General features: G+C 49.2%; 2 protein-coding genes across 8 annotated transcripts in view; one reads left to right on the plus strand and one right to left on the minus strand.

Annotated features, from left to right (window-relative positions):
• The window catches only part of LOC146784261 (beta-1,3-galactosyltransferase 2-like), a 250,783-nt gene that overhangs the window by 77,235 nt on the left and 148,582 nt on the right, over positions 1 to 24,966 (plus strand). For 2 of the 5 annotated variants that reach the window (XM_085635087.1, XM_085635086.1), the window contains exon 2: positions 3,413 to 3,454. The exons of the other annotated variants lie outside the window; for them this stretch is intronic. The gene's annotated coding sequence lies outside the window, so the exon portion shown is untranslated. The remainder of the gene's footprint in view (positions 1 to 3,412; positions 3,455 to 24,966) is intronic. 5 annotated transcript variants of the gene reach the window in all.
• LOC146784262 (uncharacterized) overlaps positions 1 to 24,966 on the minus strand; it is a 179,824-nt gene that overhangs the window by 36,362 nt on the left and 118,496 nt on the right. For 2 of the 3 annotated variants that reach the window (XR_014970805.1, XM_085635083.1), the window contains exons 1-2: positions 439 to 543; positions 144 to 319 (exon numbers count right to left, since the gene is read on the minus strand). The exons of the other annotated variant lie outside the window; for it this stretch is intronic. The gene's annotated coding sequence lies outside the window, so the exon portion shown is untranslated. Of the gene's footprint in view, positions 1 to 143; positions 320 to 438; positions 544 to 24,966 lie in introns of those variants that run through there. 3 annotated transcript variants of the gene reach the window in all.

Below are 24,966 nucleotides of genomic sequence, written 5' to 3' on the forward strand. Positions count from 1 at the left end.
AGAAAAGTATAAACTAGTGACAATGACCCATGCTAAGCTTTCTTACAAACAGTTGTGATGAATACTGGGTCAATCTACTTTACACTGGGATGCGGGTGCAACCTGCTTTTAAAAAACTTAGTCCCCCTTTGTTAAAAGCTCACCTGTTTGTTGCTTCTGTAGAACTCGATTCTCAGTAGACAATCCGCTTTTAAGCACAGGCGGTGTTTGTAGAGCCCTTTTCTTGGTGACGGCTCAGCTTTAAGCGCCGGTGCTGTCCTTTTCGCTGCTCTCCCTTTAACACTCTCTTCGGTAGTACCCTTGTACGCATCGTCAGGAACTGTCGAGAAAAAATAAAATAAATAAATAAAAACACATGCACGCACACACACACACACACACACACACACACACACCCACACACACACACACCCTTTTTTATTTTTGTATTTTTTTTACCTGTAATAGGCGCATTATAAGCATGTAGGCTCCCCAACTCCCCAACTCCCCGCTGTCCAGTTGTTGTTGTATCGCGTCGACAGCTAGTTGCATCTCCATGTCATAGTCTGTAAAAACCATGCATAGAAAACCCATTAAGAAATAGCTAAAAAACTTTTTTACTAGTATTTCTAAAAACGCTGGTTCTTATACATGCACCTTGTTCAAAATCAGCAGCTTCCGCATCAGACAGTGTTAGCTCCTGGAGATGCTGCACATAGAAAAATAAATATATAAATAACTAAAAAATAAATAAATAATAAATATATATATATATATATGAAAGCCTGATATTAAATAAAATTTAGCCTGAATTATTCAGAGCGAACTACACCCCCTGGGGTTTCAGAGCCCTTTAAACAAGCACCCGGTACATTACAGGTTAACATGTATATATATATATATATATCTATATATATATATATATATATAACCTACTGGCGGTCGCCAGTAGGTAGTTATAGTTAGGACCCTGTTTCCATAGGAAATCCGCAACATAAGTCCAAACAATAGATAACCTTTAACAACGATGCGCCTAATACGGCCTCCGTGTGCGGACGGTGCGCGAAGCGCATCGTGCGTACATGGCCCATCTAGCGTAACGTGGGCACACGGTGCGCGTAGCGCACCGCGTGCCCACCCTGCGTGCACAGCACTAACTGCGTAAAGTGGGCACGCGGTGCGCACGGAACGAACTGCGTAAAGTGGGCGCGCACGCCACGAACGGCGTAAAGTAACTTAGCATTTTAAAAAACCGTACAAATTCACTGAAAAAACCATAGGTTTCACACACGTTATAGTTAGGAATTAGCATTTAAAAAACCTTGCAAATTCACTGAAAAAACCATAGGTTTCACACAAGTTATAGTTAGCGGACATTTTACTGATAAAAAACCATTGAAATTCCCCCGTTATAGTTAGTGCAGGCAACTATAACTCACGCGACCGCAATCCTCTGCTGATGACATATGTGTCTTTATGAAAAAAAAATATTTGTAATATATGTATAGCTAAAAATTTATGGAAGAAGACATGGGTAAATAAGTGTCTAAATACAGTATTAGCATCAGCAGAGGATTGCGGTCGCGTGAGTTATAGTTGCCTGCACTAACTATAACGGGGGAATTTAAATGGTTTTTTATCAGTAAAATGAAATGTGATGTATTTTCTAGCAGGGAACCAATAGATGAAACAATCGGTCTCCCTGGAGGATTAACTGGGTCTTTATGTAACTTGGCATAAAGACCCAGTTAATCCTCCAGGGAGACCGATTGTTTCATCTATTGGTTCCCTGCTAGAAAATACATCACATTTCATTGATCATTATCTACGACCATTTGTAGTTAGCTTACCGGCATATTTACGGGATACGACACACTTTCTTACTACAATTGATGGTATACACTGGGAGGCAGACTATACCCTGGTAACGTTGGATGTAGGCAGTCTCTATACCAGCATTGAACATCAGCTTGGTCTAGAGGCTGTGAAACATTTTTTCAAAACCCGATCCATTTCTTTGCTTAATCACTCCCAAATGATTTTGGCTATGATTGAGTTCTGCCTAATGAATAATTTCTTCCTATTTGATGACGTCATCTATCGGCAGTCACAGGGCACGGCCATGGGCACCTGCTTCGCCCCCAGCTATGCTAATTTAGTCATGGGCTGGTGGGAGGAGCAGGTGGTCTCGCAAATGGCGGAATTTACCAACTGTGTCTTGTGGCTCCGATATATTGACGATATTTTCCTAATTTGGAAAGGTGATGCTGACTCTGCTACTTCATTTGTCAAGAAGCTCAATAACAATTCTTTTAATCTGGTGTTCTCTGCAAACATCAGTAAGACCTCTGTGGAATTTCTTGACATTGTTGTAGAAATTAAAGATCAATATATGCATACTCATTTGTATCGCAAAAAAACTGCGGGGAACAGTATATTGAATGCATCCAGTGCGCACCCTCCAAAGTTAGTGTATAGTATTCCTTATGGAGAACTTTTGCGTGCTAAACGCAACTGCAGCTCCGAAGACAGTTTCCTCAAGGAAAAAGACATAATGATTCAACGTTTCAAAGACAGAGGCTATCAAAATAAAACCATTAATGAGGCCTGTAAAAGAGTGGATGAGGTGGCACGTACGGACCTGTTACATCCTGGTCAACGTGTAGTGGAACCTGATAATCTGCGTTTCATTACGAAATATTCAGGACAAGCACAAGATGTACGCCATATTCTTAATAAGTATTGGCATGTACTGCTCACTGATAACAATTTGCAGAAACATCTTAAAAGTCATCCACAAGTCACCTTCCAGAAAAGCAAGTCGCTCAGAGATGAGCTTTGTCCTAATATAATCACTGACTCTCCTAAATCCATTATAGGCGGCCGCCCGGGCTTCAGATGCTGTAAGAATTGCAAAGCATGTAAAAATAGCTCAGATTGTACTGGGGTACAATTCGCCAGCATGAGTAAGGAATTTAAGATAAAAAAAACTCTTACTTGCAATACCATGTACTGCGTGTATGCCCTGACATGCCCTTGCAGGAAAGCATACATAGGCAGTACAATCCATCGTGCCAAGAAAAGAGTACTTGAGCATGTCAGGGCTATTCGCCACAACAATAGGCAGTACCCTGTGGCTCGACACTTTTTTGAGCATCATCAACAGAATGAGGGAGCGCTGAGGATGGTAGTCATTGATGCTGTTCATGACAATGTACGTGGTGGTAATAAATTACTCCAGCTCAGACAACTTGAATCTAGATACATAGTGAACTTTGAAACAATGTCACCTAGAGGGCTTAACTCCAGTGAGGAGTTATCTGTACACCTGCAGACCTAATTGAATTACTTTGCTTTGCGCATTTAGTAAATGTTTTGTGAATGCTGTTAACTGTAGTTTTATACTTTGACACTTTTTATTGTATTCTTTCAGGAAGGGGCCACGAAGGGCAGAACAGGTCATTGTGGACTTCAAGTAACTGAGTTTTTGTGTACATACTAAACTTTCTATGGACAATATGGTGCTGCTCTGGCCCACTTGGGCTATATGTGTAATTATAGCTGATTTGTAAGCGGACATTACGTGTCATTGGCACTGTTTGATTAATTTCTTCAGTCCATTAATGATGGATTCATTACGCCCACTGGGGCGCTGGTCTGTCCCTGTGCCTGGTTTTGTTTTGTTTGCATTTAAACTTTCATTTTTATTACAATTTTTGTCTAAATCTTTTGACTTGTTATGGGCAGTAGCAATGTTCATTGAACTTTTATAGTGTTAAGATGGCTGCCACTCTTCCCAAGCCTGACCTCTGACGACTTGAGGAGCCCTTCCTTTGTGTCAACTATTGTGTAAGATATTTAAACTTTATTCATATCACTGTACGCTTGACGTGAACAAGGCGAAAGCCGAAACGCGTTGTTGTGGTTGCAGCGATTAAACCGACTTATATTGCAATTCTCCTCGGTGTCCGTGTTTGATTTCGTATCGGAAATTGGCTGGTGTTACATATTTGGGGCTGCCGATTGCCCCAGCACGGACCGCCCGATCAGACAGCCTCCATTATCATCGGGATTGTGTTACAATATATATATATATGTATATATTCACTGAAAAAACCATAGGTTTCACACACGTTATAGTTAGGAATTAGCATTTAAAAAACCTTGCAAATTCACTTAAAAAACCATAGGTTTCACACATGTTATAGTTAGCTGGACATTTCACTCGTGAAAAACCATTGAAATTCCCCCGTTATAGTTAGTGCAGGCAACTATAACTCACGCGACAGCAATCCTCTGCTGATGACGTCAGATATTACATCACTGTATTTAGACACTTATTTACCCATGTCTTCTTCCATTAATTTTTAGCTATACATATATTACAAATATTTTTTTTTCAGAAAGACACATATGTCATCAGTGACGTAATATCTGACGTCATCAGCAGAGGATTGCGGTCGCGTGAGTTATAGTTGCCTGCACTAACTATAACGGGGAAATTTCAATGGTTTTTCACGAGTGAAATGTCCAGCTAACTATAACATGTGTGAAACCTATGGTTTTTTAAGTGAATTTGCAAGGTTTTTTAAATGCTAATTCCTAACTATAACGTGTGTGAAACCTATGGTTTTTTCAGTGAATTTGTAAGGTTTTTTAAATGCTAAGTTATGTTTTTTTTGAAAGTTTTTTCACCGTGCGTGTACCGTACGCGCACGGTGCACGAAGCGCACCGTGCACCCGCTGTGGGCGCTTGGTGCGCTTCGCGCACAAAGCGCCCACAATGCGTTGTTCGTGCCGTGCGCGTACGGTGCGCGCACCCTGCGATTTTTCACCAAATTTTATTTTATTTTTTTCCCTTGGGGGTCCTTCAGTGACCCCCGGACAAAGGCTAGGGGGTCAGGACCTGTCCATCCTGCCCCCTTCTCACGTTTTCCCCCTTTGTTTTTCATTGCCTCAGACTGCGAGAGAGAAAATGGCGGCCGAGACTTCCTGATTTCGACCGATTCGAATGTTTACTGACATCTAACAACCAATCAGAATTGCGCTCGCGCACGTCACCGTGCGCGTACGGTATGCTTACCGTACGTGCACGGTGCGCACTCATAGATATATATATGCTTTTAACTGCAATTTTCTCAGGAACTAATGAACAGATTTACACAAGACCTGCAAAAGGCACATCCCTGAACTGAGGACTACCTCTCTGCCAAATTTCAAGTAATTCTGTTCAGCCGTTCGGGCTGTAGCTTGGACTAAAGGTCCTATGGAAAAATGCATGGGGAAAACGCGTTTTGGGACCCCCCCTTTTTCTCAGCCCCCGCTTGACGAATCCCCCCGAGACTTTCAGGGAAGGAGCGGAGCGGAGCGCCACACCTATTTTGAAAATTTCGCGAGGATTTGTCAATCGGCGCCAAAGTTATTCCAAATAGAATGTTGTGGATTTCCTATGGAAACACGGTCCTAACTATAACTATCTACTGGCGACCGCCAGTAGATAATATATATGTGTGTGTATATATATATATATATATAAGCCAGATATTAATTAAAATATATCTTGATTTATTTATGTGGGAGGCTGACAAAGGGGCTTCAGAACACTTTATATGAGCACCAGGGGCATTATAGGCTAAGATCTTGGTTTGCCCAGTATCACAGGGTGCTTGAGCCAGCTCTGTGACTCCCCACGATCCCAGGGGTCACAGACACTGGATCCAATACAGAACTACCGCCTCTCCTCGTGATACATGTATTGCAGCATTTTTAAGTGGCCTGGGGGTGTGCTTATAAAAAAGGGGCTTAATACGCTGTGACACCATGCCTGGTGCACAGCACGACCGTGATGGGGGCGGACGCACTGTTTAAGCGCTTCCGCCCCCATCGTAGCTATCGGGTTACTGGGCGGGGCAAAGAGCGGCTTTGAAACCAGTCTGAGCCTCGCCGGCTCACAAGCGCCTCGAGTCCCCAGAGCGTGCAACAGGAGCACGTCACCACCAGCCCCTCTGCGGGTCGTTGGTGTTGCCACCGCCAACAACCGCATGCTATGCGGCGGAGGCATTACGGGCAGCCTCCGCCAATCCCCCCCCAACACCCATGTGATATGCGGCGGCAGCATTATGGGGCAGCCACCGCCGCTCCCGCCAAGTCAACAAAGAAGCCGATGGCCTGCGTAGCCGGCCACGCCGCGACCGGCTCACTAACGCCTCTGACCCCTCAGAGCGGACAACAGCCTATCGCCTCCATTCATCGAGGGGAAGCCGAGGGTTGCTGCAGCCCAAACCACGGGTGCTACGCGGCGGGGGCGTTAGGGGCAGCCTCCGTCGCTCCCATCAGGTCAGCGTTTATTTTATTATTATTTTTTTTTTTTAAACAACAAAGCCGGCGGGCCCCTAGGTGGGCAGCTCCGCGACCCACCATCATGAAGGCATTGTGGGCGGCGAGTGATGCCCCTAAAACAGCTGCTGGGTGAACCGCGACATCGCAGCCCATTTAAAAAATAGATCATAGGTGTTGGAGACACATGGAACAGTCTCCACCACTTCCCATAACCCCGCAAATAATTTTTAAAATCACCCTCAGTGCCTTCCCCCATAGCCTTGAAGTCTTTGCTATGGGTGCATCCGGGCAGCCCCCACCGATCACCTCACCCGAGTCCCCAGAGGGCTATATTCTTTTTAAAAAACGATAAAACCATTGTCAACCTCCAGTGTCCCTGCTAACACCTGGTGGTCTTAAGAGCCCCTCTTTTACAGGCTCTAGCATCAGGTACAACCTTCACAGACGTCGAATTTATGGGAGACCCCCACTCACCACATACCATGGAGACAGTCAGCATTTAAGGTATGTGTATAACCGGCATTGTTTTATTTTGTCATTTTTTACCCTCTTAAAACTGCTAAGCCTCTGTCATAGTACTACAACAACATCTACGTGCATGCTTTTACAGTTATTCCGGGCCTAGAGTTTTTAACTAATACCAGTAATACTTTATAAATTAAAAGCAACATTCATAGCTACTTACATTAAGCATAGAGTTTGTTTTATCGCCATGGTTGTTACCAGGGTGTGCCATGTTAACCCAGCAGTCTTCTGTCCCGAGCCTGTTCACTCGCCGAGATGCAGGTAGGTGCTCCAAAATACTTTTCAGAGTGTCAGTGCGTGTTTAAGTTAGGGTCCTGTTTTTATACCTGTTACAATTTGATAATAGGCCATGGGGGTCGTCCTCTAGACCGGCGGGAAACTCACGGAAAAAGAGTTTACGTGTTATGCTTCAATTTTTTCCCTGCACCCACCCAATGTGTAAAAAGCGCGCCCCTTAAAATGTCGTGCTTTAACATCTGTTACACCCTGATAAATAGACCCCGAGGATTCCCTCTAAGCAGGCGGGAATCTCATGAAGAAAAAGCTTGCGTGCTCCATTTCAATTTTTTTCTCTGCACCCTCCCAATGTGTAAAAGCGCGCCTTTAAAAATGTCATACTTTCACTGCTTCTCTCATGCACTGCCCTGCCTAAAAGCACCCTGTGCAGATTTCGCGCCACTCTTTTACATGACGGCCATGCTTATCAGTCCCTCCCAGCTGAGCCATATGTAGAAGCTCTTCGTGTCTTTGCAGTCTTTTAAGGCGGTTTAAAATTAGACCATGAAAATGTTACATCAGCCAACTTACATTTGAGTTTTGCCGCTCTTATGAAACTCTGGTACGTCCCGCTCTTTCTGGGTTGCAACAGTACTTTTTTCTACCCTGTTACATAACTATACTGTTTGGTTTGCCGCCTCTTATGTGAAACTTGCGCCATCCAACACACTCTGGGCTGCTACAGCATATTTCACCGTTACAGACACCAGCACGGGCATGTTACCATACCCCTGACGAGTGCTTTTCAAGTTTGCCATGTTTACCGGCCCGACACTTCACTCCCACTCAGAAAGAGACCATAATGGCATAACACACGTCTTATTTAATTATTTAGTTTCATAACTAGTATCACTTTACATCAGAGACTTTAAGATTAGGCTGTGCAAAATGTTCAGCCAGCAACCTTACAGCCTAGGGTCATGACAGTGTGCATACCAGGTCCCTGGCTTGACTATGCATTTTATTTATTTATTTTATTTTTCATAACCACTGGCATTTTACATCAGACTTTTTAAAATTAGGCGGCAAAATTACTGTACCTATAAAGTAGCAGTCTAGCTTCCCGCCTCCTATGGGTAAGTAAGTAAGTAAGTAAGTAAGTAATTGTTTATTTGTACATGATTAATTAAAATCTTTACAAAGAGTCATAAAACATGAAAAGAAAAACATGAAAAGAGAAAAAAAAAAAAAGTTTAAAAAATCATTAATACATTACTTTAAAAGGTTTTTTTTTTCCTTTTTTTTTTCCTTTTTCCTTCTTTAAGATCAGTTAGAAAGTTAGTTGTATTCAAGTCTCTTGAGTCTTTTTCCCGTTAAATCAAAAAACTTTACAACCTGACAGTTCAATTTGGTATATTCCGGGTTAAAACACAGTTTTACAGCTTGTCTACATGTCCGCATGCTGTGCTGCTTGAAGAACGGACATAGTAGGTAACGCCTTAAGTCATTAAGTTTGGTACAAATGCAGATTACGTGGACAATGTCCTCCTTGCCAATTTTACACAGTCGGCACTGCTCTAAGGAGTTCTTCCTCTCCCAGGGTGGCAGGTGTGGCAGTATAGGAATTACTCCAAGACGTAGTTTCAGAAACCTTTCTTTAATTTTTATTTTCATGCCGGTACTGAGGTATGCTTGTGGATGTACTGACCGATAATCGCCCAGCGTTGTCCAGCCATGCGCTCTTTTCGCTAATTCGTTCTTATCTTCAATTGCTGAAATGATCCGCGCCGATTTTTTTGCTATTTTTTTAAAAGTAAGGTGGTCTGTTGGAGTTTCCCATAAGTCAGTCAGGCCCAAGACTTGAAGAGAATTGAGTAGATAGTCTCTGGCCAGAGATTTTTGATGTCGAAATAGCTCCCCCCACACATTGGAGCTTAAAGTGCCGGTCTCAGCAGTGCGAATCTTATGCCAAGTCCCTACGTACGCACACCGCCTTCCTATTGTCTGTTTAATTATACCAAATTCCAACCAAATCTGAGCCGGAGAAAAATATTTGGGTAGATTGAAAATGGCCCTGTATGCTTTGGCCATAACTATGTCCAGTAGGACGGCGTCCTTCCCATGTAGGGATTCGCTCCCATAAGTGAGGGTCGGCTGGAGTTTTGCGCGTAGTATTTGAAGGAGAGGTTGAAATGTTAGGTCGGGAAGTTTGGCTTTTAGTGATTTGATGGCCAGATGGATCATAGTCGCCTTCCCTCGTAAGGATTCAAGTTGTGGCTTGGACGTGTTTTTTGCGTCCAGGATTACTCCAAGATATTTATAGGTGGTTACCAGATCTATTTTCTCTCCATTCAGGTACCAACGGACTTCACTTTTTTTCCTGTAGTTCACAGCCATAGCCTTGGTCTTTTTAAAGTTTATTTGTAGGGCGTTTCTTTCAGAAAAGGTGTATGCAACATTCAAAAGATGTTGAAGGCCCATTGGGGTTCGACTTGTTAACACTAAGTCGTCTGCATATAATAAGTTGGAAAGGGTAATTGACCCCAATTTAGGCACATGGTTGGAGGATTTATCCAGTGCCCCCGGTAGGTCAGCTAAAAAAAGATTAAATAAAAAGGGAGCCAGTACGCACCCTTGTTTTAATCCCTTCGTCGTCTTGATGGGTTTCGAAAGGTGTGTTCCAGTTCCAAGTTTGATTTTGATCCATGTGTTGGAATGAAGTAGTATTAGAACGTCTAAAAGATGTTTCGGTATTCCCCAAAGACTTAATTTCTGCCAAAGTTTATTGCGATCTATATGATCGAATGCGGCTGTATAGTCAATGAACGTAAGGTATAAGGGTGACTTGGTCTCTTTGGCTTGTTCCATCAACAGGGATAATGCCATGATGTTAGTTGTTGTACCTTGGCCTCTGCAGAATCCGGTTTGAGTAATCGGGATAATAGATTTTTCAGCTGCCCATGTTGTTAACTCTTCCAGAATTATACCTGCAAAGTATTTAGCCTCTACATCTATTAATGCAATTAGCCGGTAGTTGTTTGGATACTTCTTGCTACCGTGCTTGTAGATTGGGCTAATTACTGACCCGTGCCAGGACTCAGGAAGTATCTAGTTGTAAATTAGAGTATTAAATAGGGATGCCAATGATTTGCTCCAGAATTCCACATCTTCCTTGTACAACATGGGTGGAATGCTTCCCGCCTCCTATGGGGACATTAGCATTCCCGACCTTGGCTGATTTTTATTTATTTTTTATTTATTTATTTATTATTTTTTCATAACTACTGGCATTTTACATCAGACTTTTTAAAATCAGGCGGCAAAAATACTGCATCAGCAAACTATCAGTCTAGCTTCCCGCCTCCTGTGGGGACATTGGAAATCCAGCCCCTGGTTGTCCGTGGCTACGCCCCCACACCCTGGTCTGCCAATTAGGAACCCATATGCATTAGGCACGCCTCCTTGGTTGCTTGGTCTACCCCCAAAAAAGACCCAGCACCACTCTAGGGCTCCCATTCCACAGATGAACATCGCCACTGCTCAAGTAACACCAGCCTACAGCCGCAACCACCTGCAGAACATGCCAGGACATGCCCCTGATTGCCCCACCAACATGGCGCACACAAGTAAGTCTCTGCTCAACCAGCCCATAACCCTAAACACCCCTAGTAGGCCCTGCTGGGTGGCTTGCAGCTAGCCCTAGCCACCCCCTGACCCCCGTTCTATGCCTATGAAGCACCTACACATCCATTATTTCCTGTGTGGAGGGCACACACACTACACCTGCCCCACTTCTGGGGCTGCACTTCCGGGGCCGACTTCCGGGGCCCGAACTTCCGCTGCCCGAACTTCCAGGGCCCGAACTTCCGGGGAGGGACTTCCGGGGAGGGACTTCCGGAGAGGGTCTTCCGGGGCGGGACTTCCAGGGCGGGACTTCCGGCTCCTACGTCACTTCCGGGGGGCGGGGCACCTGTCAAAAAATGCATGGTGACAAAAGGTATCACTGTATACTACTCACACACACCAGGGCATGTCCTACTTACAATGCACCCTGCCCTTGGGCTTACCATAGGGATGTCTGGTATGAAGAAAAGGGAAGGTTTAGGGACTGGCAAGTGGGTGCACTTACCCAGTCAACATGGCAGTACCAGACTGCATGCAGGCTCTGCAATGGCAGACCTGAGACACACTTTACAGGCTGGTTCTGTGGGTGGCACAACCAGTGCTGCAAGCCCACCTGCAGCATTTGATTTACAAGCCCTGGGCACAAGAAGTGCACTGTACTAGGGTCTGACATGTAAACCAAATCATCCAATCATGGAGTCACTAATCCATGCATCAATTTACCATAGGGAGCACTTGCACTGTGGCACTGGACAGCAGTGGCACAGTGCCCAAAGCATCTATAACCAGCAAAAACACATGGGTCAACAGCAAAAAATGGAAGGGAGACCCACACCAAGGTGCCAGGTCTAACACAGTGGCATTGTGACTGACATTACAAATGAGTTTATTGAGCTTTTTCATTTACAAAATGCATGCCGTTTTGTTCTGCCTCAGCCCGTCACCGATTGCCAGTCACAGATGCACCAGAAACAACACATAAATGTCTGATGTAATAAGCTTTTAACATTGCTTCTATGATTAATTTGTTTTTCATTTTCTTGAACTTGTGTTTTTTATTGTATAGTAAAGTTTGATGATGGGTTCATGTGCTGTTAAAATAACGCTGTTGCATGTTCAGGCAGCATCTCTTCATCAAAGTATCGAAATGTTGCTGGTAGAAACCACGCTGGCACTGTGAGATCACGAACACTCATAACACAAGCTCTGTGAATGCTCTCAGGGTCTTCCCGCACCTCTTTCATTTTCGAGATCAAAACCACAGCGAGCTGCAGCGAGCCACTTGGTGAGATAGATCTGCTCAGAGCACCTTTTTCGCCCCCAAAACAGTGCATCATCACGTGCCAGCATCCCGGCGTGACCGGAACATGACCCCAGATAGTCTTGCCAGGCACTCCGAACGATGAGGTACAGTAGGGCGCGAAGACCGAAGAAACCCACTCGTGTAATACCTGTCTCAAGTTTTGGAATTTAGGTGGCAATGCAACTCCTTTTGCAAATCAGTTAATTGCATTTTATTTTGATAATGCACACTCATCTTCGTTCTGTTACAAATCCACCTTGCGCAATAAACAGACCACACCCTGTCTTTAGCGTAAAAGGCCATTTATTAGGACCAGGCTGCACAACATTAAACAATAACCAAACATAATCTGAATAAAACTTTCCCACAACACTCTACCATCCTTCACTCCTTTCACCCACTCCACACTCCCCTTTTGTACCACTCCATGCCCCTTCCTTTCCTCACCATTCCACAAACCTCCTTGCATCCTCCCGGCTCTCCTCGGCCATTTCACTCACGCCTCCAATACCCCCACCTCATTCACTCTTCCCCCCCCGAGGGATGGGTGTGCCCGCTAATGACTCCCCCCATCCCTCCAAAGTACCGCCACCCCCGCAGCCTGTCCTAAACTGGCACGCTTTAGCCAACCCCAAAACCCCGACCCCCAACTGCAGGGTGGGTGGGTGGCCTTTGCTAAACCCTCCCGATGGTGCCGAGCGCAGGAAGAGGAAGTCGCATTCCTCCCCTGCGCTCATATACCCACCCCCTAACTCCACCCCTTGACCCTACCTGGTCCTACCCTCGCGCGAATGACCCCGGGGGAAGACTAGTCTGCGACTCTGCTTCCCCCGGGGCCCGGCATCGCGCAATAAACAGACCACACCGTGTCTTTAGCGTAAAAGGCCATTTATTAGGACCAGGCTGCATAACATTAAACAATAACCAAACATAATCTGAATAAAACTTTCCCACAACACTCTACCATCCTTCACTCCTTTCACCCACTCCACACTCCCCTTTTGTACCACTCCATGCCCCTTCCGTTCCTCACCATTCCACAAACCTCCTTGCATCCTCCCGGCTCTCCTCGGCCATTTCACTCACGCCTCCAATACCCCCACCTCATTCACTCTTCCCCCCCTGAGGGATGGGTGTGCCCGCTAATGACTCCCCCCACCCCTCCAAAGTACCGCCAACCAGGTAGCCCCCTGTAGGGCGGATACCTGCCCCACCCCCTAGGCCCGGACCCATCACACATCCCTGCGACACCAGATTGCCTCATTCCAGAGCTTGCTGACCACATCCCTCATCTCCATCATGTAGTAGGCGTTCCCCAGTCTAGACAGATGCACCCCGTCATCCCTAAATAACAGTGGTTCCCCCAGTCGTAGTCCCGGGTGACTGATCACCTTAATGTCTTTTTGCCCGCAAAAAACTCGCATAGCTCTGTTCAGTTTCCGTCGCGCCTTCTCAATTGCCCATGCTTAACAGCTCCCCTCCAGATCCTCCTCGGAACAAACTCAGTCCAGGCAATGCAAGCCCCTGCCAGTCTGTGCTTCAGTATCTCCAAGTCTCTCTGCATCAGCTGTAAGAGCGCCAAACCCGACAGCCGAACCAAATCATTTTCCCCCAAATGGACAATCAACAAATCCGGGCAACCCTTCTGCGGGACCATCTTCGCGAGCCAGGGCAGTAGTGCCCCCCATCGCATTCCCCCTTTTCCCCACCAGTGCACTTCGTGATGTTGTCCCTTGAGTCCCAGGTTACGGCCGTACACCTGTTGCTCCGCGTATTTTGACGCCCAGTGCACAAAGTAATGCCCACGATCCATGTGACCGTCTTGGCCCCAGGTCCTCCCACGCAACCTAAGGGAGAAACAGATGTTAGAGACACACAAAAGAAAGCTACTCCCGTCCCAAACAGTCCCCCAACGCCCCGCAAGCAGACCGATCACTTTCGCACATATCTCTCGCAGCACCTTGACCTCCATCTCCCAATCTGCCGAATCCTACCCCAGCCGGGCTGCCGCCGTCGCCGCCCCAATTCGAAATGAGTGAGTTCCAAAACCCGCCAGCTCCAAACCCACGCGCACCAATGCCATTCGCAACACCGCCAACAACTGCCCAGCCATCACCCGTGCTCCCGACTAGTGGCAAAAAATTTCACCCTCCCCTACCCATGCAGCACTCACAAACGACCGCCACTCAGCCACCGGGCATACACTCCCTCCCCCAGTCTCATTCAACCATACCCACTTTCCCCGTCCCAACTGATCTGTCTTGGACCGACCCAGCCAAATGCCCAGACGCCCCGCATCCAATCTGATTTCCTCATACCTCTGCCCCTCCCCCACACGTGTGCCCAACAGTTCCGAAACCCGGAACGCCCAAAAAACATCCAAATCATACACAAGCGAAAAATTCGAACCTCAAACTCATCGTAACAACAAAGCGGCAACGCCGCGACCAACCGGACCAACACCTCAAACGTTATGGCCTCCCTCGGTACAGACCCCCCCGCTCTCTCCCTACCCCAACCCCGCAACACCCTACTCACAATCACACTTTTTGTAGGGTCAAAACCAAAAAACAAACAGCAATAAAAGGACACCCCTGCCAACTTTCCTGAAATGGTTGCAGCCGACAACCCCGTGTCCACGCAGTGCAGAACAAACTGTAACACTCCCCGCTCCACTGCCGCCTGTTTCCCAGCCGCAGAAAACCCACTCCAGCCCATAAAAGCTCCAAATTCAGCCCACGCCAGTCTGTATGTCCGCCTGGTGGTAGCAGCAACAGAATTCTCCACGAGGCCAACCACCCTCACTCCCCCAGGGCCCAAATGCCATCCGGCAGCCCCGTCTTGCACAGATCTGCTCCAGGTGCCAGTCGCCGGAATCGCTGCCACTGCGAACGAGACAAAGCATCCGCAATGTCATTATTCGCCCCAGGGACATGCTTGGCTCGAAAAATCACATTCAGACGCAAACACTTCAGCATAAAACTTCTCAACAAACGCAACACCCGCAGGTCCCTCGCCTTCTGCCGGTTGACCAACTCGACCACCGTCATGTTGTCCACATGGAACAACACTGCCCTGTTTTAGAACTCAGAACCCCACACTTCCAGCGCCACCAACAAAGGAAAGAATTCCAAAAATGCAATGCTCCTCCCCTGCTTCCTCCAGTGCTCCGGCCAGGACTTTGCGCACCACCTCCCATCCCAGAAAATGCCAAATCCCTCCGCCCCAGCTGCATCAGAGTAAATTTGGATTTGCCAAACCGTGTTTTCCTCCACAAAGTCCAAGGAGACCCCATTGAAATCCATCAAGAACACCAACCATGTCCGCAGATCCGCCCTCACTCCCATGGAATTCCGGACCCTGTGCTGTGGAAGCACTGCCCCCGACATGGCCATGCCGAGCTGTCTGCAGAACGTCCGTCCCGCCCTGACCACCCTGCACGCGAAGTTCAACAACCCCAACAGCCGCTGAACCGCCCGCAACGTGATCCGTTTCTCACCAATCGCCCATTGGAGGCACTCCTGAATTTCCACTACCTTCGCGGTCAGGAGCCTCGCTGTCCATTGGATGGAATCCAGCTCAATGCCCAAGAATGTCAAAACGCAACACGGCCCTCTTGTCTTTTCGGGTGCCAAAGGGACCCCAAATCACCTCGCCAACTCCTGGAACCCCGACAGAGCCCTGCCACAGTCCCCCGAACCTGCCCTCCCGAGGAACAAGAAATCGTCCAGATAGTGCGTGACATCCCGGTGCCCACTCAGCCGCGTGAATGCCCACTGCAGGAAGGTGCTAAACATTTCGAACAGTGCGCATGAAATCGCACACCCCATGGGCAGGACTTTGTCCACAAAGATCGCCCCCCCGAACTGCATCCCGAGGAGCGCAAAATCCGCAGGGTGTATGGGCAGCAAGCGGAAAGCCGACTTCACATCGCATTTCGCCAATTCCGCCCCCGGCCCACACACCCGCACAAAGCGGATCGCATCATCCACCGATGCATAAAGCACCCGGGAATCCTCCTCCGCGATGAAATCATTCACAGACTGTCCCTCCGGCCATGATAGATGATGAATCATGCGAAACTCACCCACCTCTTTCTTTGGCACCACCCCCAATGGAGAAATAATCAAATCCTCCATCGGCCAGTCATAAAAGGGGCCAGCAATCCTCCCTTCCTCCATCTCCTTCAAGAGTTTGGCCGCCACCACCCCCGGTAATTCCTTCGCCAATTTGAGATTGTCGGCCCATCTCCGTGATCTGGGACCTTGATACCCGACCCGAAAACCTTCCGTAAAGCCCCACTGAATCTTCAAGGCGGCCTCCCTGTCCGGGTAAAGGGAGAGCCACGGGGCCATCGCCTCCACCTTAACCGGTGTAGGGGCCCTTCTGTCCAGTCTGCCCCCTGCCCTTGGAATTCCGCCATTGTTCAGAAGGAGTGGTGAGTGTAAGACATTGCGTAAGGGGGTGCTTCCCCCCGCACTTAGAACACTCGTACTTGAACTTGCACGGGTACCTGGAACAATATCCCCGATTGTAACTCCAACAGGCCCCGGTATTGTAAGTGCCGGGCTTGCTAGTCTGTCCGGCCCCACCTGTGGGTGCTGTGGTCCCCCCCGCCCCAGTATGGGCGGGACGCGACTGAAAAGACCGGTACGTGACCGGTAAACCACTCGCCGTGTGAGTTGATGCGGATGAATGCGTGGACGCCATCCATTGCATCCATAAGTCCTGGTCCACCTCACCCCAGTGCTTCTCGGGGTTCGCACTGACCCTTGCCCTGAACTCCTCATCGTAACTCAGCCAAGCGAAACCCCCAAACTGCATCTGAGCCTTCCTGATTATATCCATATATTTCAACAATGCGATTGCCCTATCGGGATGCTTCTCGCAATATATACTCGCATAAATGAGAAAGGCCGAGGTCCAATTCTCCATGTTCACCGGCACCCTCGGCCGCCTAGTCAGCTCCCACTCCTCCTCCTTGGAGCCCTCCTTGGCCTGCACCTCCCTATGCAGTAATTTAAACACGTCCACGTACTCATGTTTCCAGATCTTACCCTTAATTTTGTCGGACAAGTGCGACCCCAACGGCATAGCCAGGCCCATGTAAGGCAGTTTTTTTGGGAGCTTACTCCCCGACGCCTCCTCCTTGCCCCCATCCTTCTCCGTCTGCACCCCCGCCGACGTCACCGCCTTGCTCCCGACCGATTTGTCCTCAATTGTGAGCCCACCCTTTGGAGCCACCACCACTTCCCTCTCGGAACCCTCTCCAACCCCAACCGACCTACAATCCTTCTTCCTCCCACCCTTGGGACCCCCGTCCCACACCGACCACCAAACCCACTCACCTGTCAAAGTCGGACGTCGCTCGCTGAGCCGTCCTCCGGAGGGGGCCGCCCGCCGCGTCTCTACCGTCTCTTTGTCTGCCGGTCTCTGGGGCACCTGTAACACACCAACCTCTCTGTTGTCCTGGCCTGCGCCCGTCCCGTCACAGTCATCCCGCACCTCCCCGTCCTCAAGCTCATCACTTTCCGCCTCATAATCCAACTCCACATCTGCCTCCACACTGTCAGGCACCCACAACACCTCTCTCACCGCTCTCTTCACACCCTTGCCACTCACCGCGCCAGACATGCATGACCCCTTCCCCCCCGCTGCCAATGCCCGCTCCCGCCCTGGAGGGATGGCCGCCGCGGACCGCCCTACTGCTTTTTGACGGCGGCAAGGGGCCGTCTTGTGCCCCACCGTACTCCCCCGAACTCTGCCGACAGCCGCCGGCTTGGATCCCCCCCCCACCCCCCAGGTCGCTCGAACCTGAGTGGGCCCCGGCACCATCGGGCCTCAAAGCCGTCCTGGCCGTCCCTGCCTGCTTCCGCGGTCCCCTGACAGCCCCCCCCACCCGCAACCTCGCCCTCTCCGCCCTCACTAACTCCTCTTGCGCCGCCCACCTCTCCTCTTCCGACGTGGGCGACGGGGGCCCCTCGGCCTCCCACACCGACCCCACCCACCACCCGTCCTGTTCTGCCCGCCGCGCATCCGCCACTTGCGCCAAAAGGCGCTGTTCCCGAAGCCTGTCCTCCCACGTCCACGCGCCCCAACCCGGGAGCAGAGGGGGGGGGCGGGCGCCCAAAGACCCCCCTTCAGGCAGCCCACAGCCAAACTGAGCGGACCCCACCGGCTGCATAACCACCCCGGGCGGACCCGAGAAAACCGCCCCGCGCCACAAACCGACACACCAGGGGTCGAAGCCCGGGACCCCCGGGACAAATCAAGGGGCCCCTCCGCCGCCGCAGCCCCCCCGCTCCCTCCGCACCAACCAACACGCCCACCGCTCCACACGTAGCCCCCTGCCCCCCTCCCCCACCCCCGCCACAGCCTCAGGCGCCCCGTCCCCGCCAGCAACCAATAGCCATCCCCTGGCTCCCCCACTCCCCTGCCTGCCTCACCCTCCACCTCACCAGCCTGCCTGGCCGCAGACAACACCCCCGAGAGCCGCTCCTCCGCGGACAGCGCCGACGCCACGCCCCCTTCAGCCTCGTGGGCCTGGAACTGCAGCGGGGGGAAACGAAGACGCGGAGGCAGGCTCCTGCGCCGGCCTCCGCGTGCCTGCCTCGATCGGCCCGCGCCCCGCGCCCTCCCACGCAGAGCCATACCGCCGCCGCCACCCCCGCCGAAGCCGCCCGCGGGGCCCTCTCAAAACCCACCCACGCCTCCCCCAGCACACCGGGCCGCAGGAGGTCCTCCCGCCCGGCCCTCCCCAGAACCAACAGCGCCCGCCTCACCTCCTCAGAGGTCGCCACATCGTCGGCTCCGTCGAACGCCATTCGAACGTCCCGCCTGACACTGCAACGGGTAAACACGCCGAAAACTGAACCAAGGCCTAACCCTACACTACTCTCGACACACTCCCTTTGCTAAACCCTCCCGATGGTGCCGAGCGCAGGAAGAGGAAGTCGCCTTCCTCCCCTGCGCTCATATACCCACCCCCTAACTCCACCCCTTGACCCTACCTGGTCCTACCCTCGCGCGAATGACCCCGGGGGAAGACTAGTCTGCGACTCTGCTTCCCCGGGGCCTGGCAAAGTCAGGCATGAGTGTGACAGAACAAAGCAGTACATATAATCTGCGACAGGCATTTCGTTCCACTGACACCTCCTAGTTTGGTCTCACAATTGTATTTTTCACCATTTCTAATTCTAAATCTGTTACTCAGTTTTCTAAGAAACTGATGCCCAGATTGCACTGGTAAAATAACGCTGCACGTCTGCTGGTTAGGGTGACCAACTGGCATTGGTGCGAATTCAGGACGGTGAGTGTAAAAATTCTGGACAAAGGGTCAAAATTCAGGACACAAATTCAGGACAGGAGGTCAAAATTCAGGACAATAGGTACGTTTTACAGACACATCAGAGGAGGTCGCGCAATAGTATATACGTGAGCCCAGCCATATCCAAACATATTCAACCATTTGCAAACCTATCCATCATGTATCCTTCCATCTATCATTTAAACTCATCCATCCCTTCATCCATCCCTTCATCCATCCTTTCACTCATCCATCCATTATCCATCCATCCACCCTTTCACCCTATCCATCTGTACACTCATGCATCCACTCTTCTACCCATCCATTCACTCATCCATCCAGCCATTTACCCTTTCACCCATCCAGCCATCCTTTCACTTACTCATCCATCCACTCAGTCACTCATCCTTCCACCCATCCACCCTTTCAGTCATCCATCCATCCTCCCTTTCTCTCCCCAACAACCCTTTCACTTAGCCATCCTTCCTCCCATCCATCCACCCACCCATCCATCTACTCATCCACTCATGAATCCATCCATTGACCCTATCACTCATCCATCCTTTCGCTCATCCATCTATCCTTTCACTCCTTCACTTATCTATCCATCCTTTTGTCCATCTACCCTACCTTTCACTCACTCATCCATCCTCACATCCACCCATTCCTCATCCCTCCATCCATTCACCCTTGCACTTATCAATTCATCAATCCATCCATCATTTCACTCATCCATCCACCCACTCACTCATCATCCACCTTTTCACTCATCCATACTTTCACTCATCCATCCACCCTTTTACCTATCCAGCTACCCTTCCACCCATACATCCAGCTATTTACCTTTTCTCTCATCCATCCTTCCACTCACTCATCAATCCATCCATCCTCTCTCATTATCCATCTATTCAATCTATCATTCATCCATTCGCCCTTTCACTTATTCATCCAGCCATCCACCCATCCCTTCACTTACTCACTCGCCCACCTTTTCATTTTAATTTTGAGCTGAGCCTTTTTGAGAAGAGGCCCATCAAGAACTTAACCCTCGCTGCAGGAGCCATTCCAGGACTGGGACAGGATCCACCACGGGGGGGGCGGGTCAGGAGCCATCACAGGGGTGGGCGGCAGGAGCCATCACAGGTGGGGGGACAGGAGCCACCACATGGGGGGGCAAGAGCCATCACGGGGGGGGCAGGAGCCATCACAGCAGGGGGAACAGGATCCACCAGGGTGGGCATGCAGTATTCTAGTATCATCTTGGTCTCTTCCAGGGTGGGGTAGGGCTCCTCACCCCCTCCTGGACAGGACAATGAGAAGACAGGCTCTCTTTCCAAAATGTTAGTTTTGCCATCCCCCACTGTGATGTACAGTAAGCCTGGGCAATGCACTATGCTATGCTCGCGTAGTTTGCGAAGTTTGCGCTACTTCGCACTACGCGAATTGCACGTAGCACAGTGCAAACACGCGTAGCGCAGCATAGCGTAGTGCAGCGGTCATTTTTTGCTGGCTCGCGGTCCTCAACGTCAAGTTGGCGACTGCGAGCAAGCAAAATGGCATCCTGGCGAGACTTTTTCCTCGTTCGCGATCAGCAACCTCAAGTTGCCGATCGCGAGCGTGAAAAATAAACCACCCGACGAGATTCTCAACGCGGGGAGGTCAGGTTTCTCATTGCGAGTGGTCGCGTATGCTCGCGACCGCTCGCGATGAGAAACTACCAGTCCGCGTTGAGAAAGCTGCCGCTCGAGTAAAAATCTACAGAAAACTACAGCTCGCACTGTGCAAGATGCAGTTTTCAATGATTGCACAGTGCCGGATGCTTGTCCGCACTGTGCATTAATTCAAAACGGCATCTTGCACAGTGCGAACAGGGTACTACGCAGTTCGCGAAGTGCTATGCATAGCTCGCGTAGTGCGAAGTGACTTTGCGTAGCTACGCGTAGCGCTGCTTCGCAAACTACGCCCAGGATAATGTACAGTACTTAAAGGAGATACTCCACGAGAACTGATTTAACTGATTGTCCTCCATACTTTGTTAATCAGTGTGGGTGCGATTGTGCCATTTCTTTATTTTATTACATTATAGACTGCATGCTTGAAGAACCGAGGTTTGCTTAAAGTTTAGTGACAGTAATTAAGCTCTGTGACGAGAACCACCATGTGCTGCCTCGGTGTAATCAGGGCCGGTTCTAGGACGTTTGGGGCCCTGGGCAGAAAGGGAATGTGTGAGGCCCCTCTAAATTGCAGACACATGACCATTCAGGGCTGTTTGCATCTGAATAGATGCCCCTGCGCCTGAAGCTTCAGCCCCCCCTCTCAGTCACCTTCAAACACCTCTTAACAGCTCATCAAGGGCGGAAGGTGTGAGGGTTGCCATCCCGCTGTGCCTCTCCAATGCTGCTGGGTATCTGAGCTTTGGTACTACATCGGAGTCTGTTACACCCGACCTCAACGGCATCGGAGTCAGGCCCGGCTCCAGGAATTTTTATATGGGTGGGCCAAGGGTGCATTTGGGTGCGCCACTGCGGGCTCGATTTGTCGCATATATGTCTGGGCAGGCCTGCTTCAGGGCCCTCCTTTATCTCTTCTTAGTCTTACAAGGCCCAGTAAATCGCACTCTTTTCCAAATCTCTTTCTAAATATTATCACTCTCAAAAACAGTTTTTTCTATGTAATTTTCCTTTGATGGGAAGAGGAGGTTTCTGAGGTGGTAGTATCAGGCAAGTGACACTACTTGGGCTCCCTCTGTTCGAGCCTTCATGGAGGATCCCTCTTCATTACTACCTCTACCTGGCCCCAGACTCCGCAACGCACTGCCTTGCAGGCTTGATTATCCACTACTCCTCTCCAGTGCACCTTATCTCACAGCTGACCTTGGGCCCCAGCCCCATATCAGGCATCATCGGGCTCCACTTTCATTTTTCCCGGTAAAAACAGTAAAATCACCTTCAAACTTAAAACATTGAATATAGCAGTAAATATAATTAGCATGCCCTTTAAAGTATGTTCCACAGTAGCCCTTATGACCCGACTGCTAATTAAATAAACAAAAACAGAAAGGCCATGACAGGGCCGGCTTTAGCGCTGATGCGAAAGTCTTTTTTGGCGCCGCACCAATAATCACTGCCATACGCCACAAGTGCCCCTCAGCTCCCCATAGCCCCTCCCCTCATGACCTCCTCCTCAGATTCCCTCACTGCCACCCTCTACCAATGCCCCTCATTTCTCTGTAGCCCCTTCCCCTCATGACCTTCTCCTCAGAATCCCTCACTACCATCCTCCAGCAGTGCCCCTCATCTCTCCCTAGCTCCCCCTCCTCCCCCCTCCACCCATGACCTCTTCCTCGGATTCCCTCACTGCCACCCTCCAACAGTGCCCCTCATCGCTCCATAGCCACTCCCACTACCTCCTCCTCGGATTCCCTCACTGCCACCCTCCAACAGTGCCCCTCATGGCTTCATAGCCCCTCCCACTACCTCCTCCTTGGATTCCCTCACTGCCACCCTCCAACAGTGCCCCTCAGCTTTACGTAGCCACTCTCTCATATGCATTTCATTTGTTGTGTAGCGCTACTCATGTCAGTGTAGTGTGTGTCAGTACTTTACACCACGCACACATTATACAGAGACAACGAATCATACAAGTATGTAAATCAGCCTACAGGGAATGTCACATAAGCCAATGAGGATTACATGGTGTACGAATCACGTCATCCATACTGGTGGGCAGTTATTTTAAGAGGGTTTGGTCTGGAGAAGCACAAACTCAGGATTTAAAGAGTACTCCAGTGGTTAGGGGTTGGCTTTACTGATAAAAATGTATATCTGACCAAACATACTCATTTTAGCAACATTAGAATAATGAAAGACTGGGGAAGTTCTAACTATATCAAAAAACAAAAAACGCGAAGTTCTAACTATATCATTCAGGTTTGCATGCAGCTCTTTGATGACAGTTCATTGGTCACTGTCCTATGTTAGGATTGTAACTTCTGAACTGCAAGTAACACAAGGATCTCTGTCACAATGACAGTAACCAACTGAGATTCCGCATAAAATACAGTTCATCTGCATTTAAAACTATTAACAGAGAAATGATTGCTCTCTCCAGCAGGATCATTAATAGCCAGCGTTATCTGGGCATTTTTTTTATTGTCCTATTGTTGTCCTGCATCAGCCATGATAACGATAAAAACTGATTAAATGAAGCACACACGAAGTACAGATCCTGCTGGGCCTGTGCAGATTTTAAAAAGAAAAACAAATAGTGACACATTCTCCTACCTACTCCATTAGTCAAACTTAGTGTCGCAGCCTGATCTGATATGCAGCTGCAGGGGTTGGGAAAGGTGAATAAAAATGAACAAACTTATTTCCTCCTGCACGGCATAGAAAAAGAATATCCACGCAGCAGGACAGTAAGCAAAGGTTACCGCAGCCAAAGAAGGATTTGTCGCCCCTGCTGGAGCTGAAGGGGTGAAAAAATAAACAAAGCCTCGTTAACATGTCAATGGTCTTTTAAAGACCTGTGAAGTACTCGGGTACAACTGCAATAATCTCAAAAACTGTCTGTGTGCGCGCGCATGGGGGCACACACACGAAGGGGGAGGTGGGGGGGGGGGGGGCTTTGAAGCACTTGAGCCCCATGGCGTTGCGCGCCTCCCTTCAAGCCCTCCCTGCAAGGGCCAAGGCTCCAGTTTACAAGACACATACATTTAGGGTGGTGCGACCGGTGCCTGGTTAAAATTACGGACAAATAGCGTCCGTTAAAGAATCCTTCACGGGCAACGGACAGACGGCCGAAATTACGGACTGTCCGTGAAATTTACGGACGGTTGGTCACCCTACTGCTGGTAGGAGTTGGAATATCTATCTCACCGCCACACAACTGAGGCAGCGAGAGCAAATGAAACACCAGTCGGCTTAGGTTCACAATCTTCAAAAGAGAACAGACAATTCTTGTCCAGAAGCATGTATTTCGAATGAGTTTTAGTCTCTAAACGCGGACTAAATAGACACAACAAATGACACAAAGACACCAGAGTGCAGACGCTCCCTAGATTGTTGTAAACTTTGACTCTCACTTTCATCTTCACCGGTAAGTTCAGGGCTGCAGTCTTTCATAACGCAGTCTTTTTGTGATGTTTTTCTATTGATTGCACTGCCAATTCCGTAGTTATTGCTTTTGCCTTTCCAACCTTTCCTCCCTGTGGTTGCCTGAGATCTTTACACCCCTTTTGTTCAGTGTTCGAAGTGGGCGGGATCGGTAGGGCATGGCGTGCCCCTACTTATGTCATTCAATAGAATCCGTTCCCTGGACGGCCGAAATAGCCAAGGCCTATAGATAAGCAGTGCTTTAAATGGGAAAAAATCAGTGCAGGTACTCATTAGAATAGAGGCGTGGCAAGTGGGCGGGGCGAAGAGCAATATATGATCGTACCTAATGACTTCTGTAGCAGTTGCAGCACGTGTCAAAACACACGTGAAATACGTTTATGGCACTAAAACAGATTAACCCATTACACATAATTAGTTACATGCGCCTGCGAAGCAGAGCGGGATCTGCCCTGGAGGAGAAACCTAACCTGCGCCTGCTGTGCTGTGGATCAGGGTCAGAGGCGCAACTAGAGCCAAATTTCGGGGGGCTAAGAAAAAATTTCGGGGGGGGGGGGGGC

The sequence above is a fragment of the Triturus cristatus genome, chromosome 11, assembly GCF_964204655.1.
Source record: "Triturus cristatus chromosome 11, aTriCri1.1, whole genome shotgun sequence".
Taxonomy (NCBI): domain Eukaryota; kingdom Metazoa; phylum Chordata; class Amphibia; order Caudata; family Salamandridae; genus Triturus; species Triturus cristatus.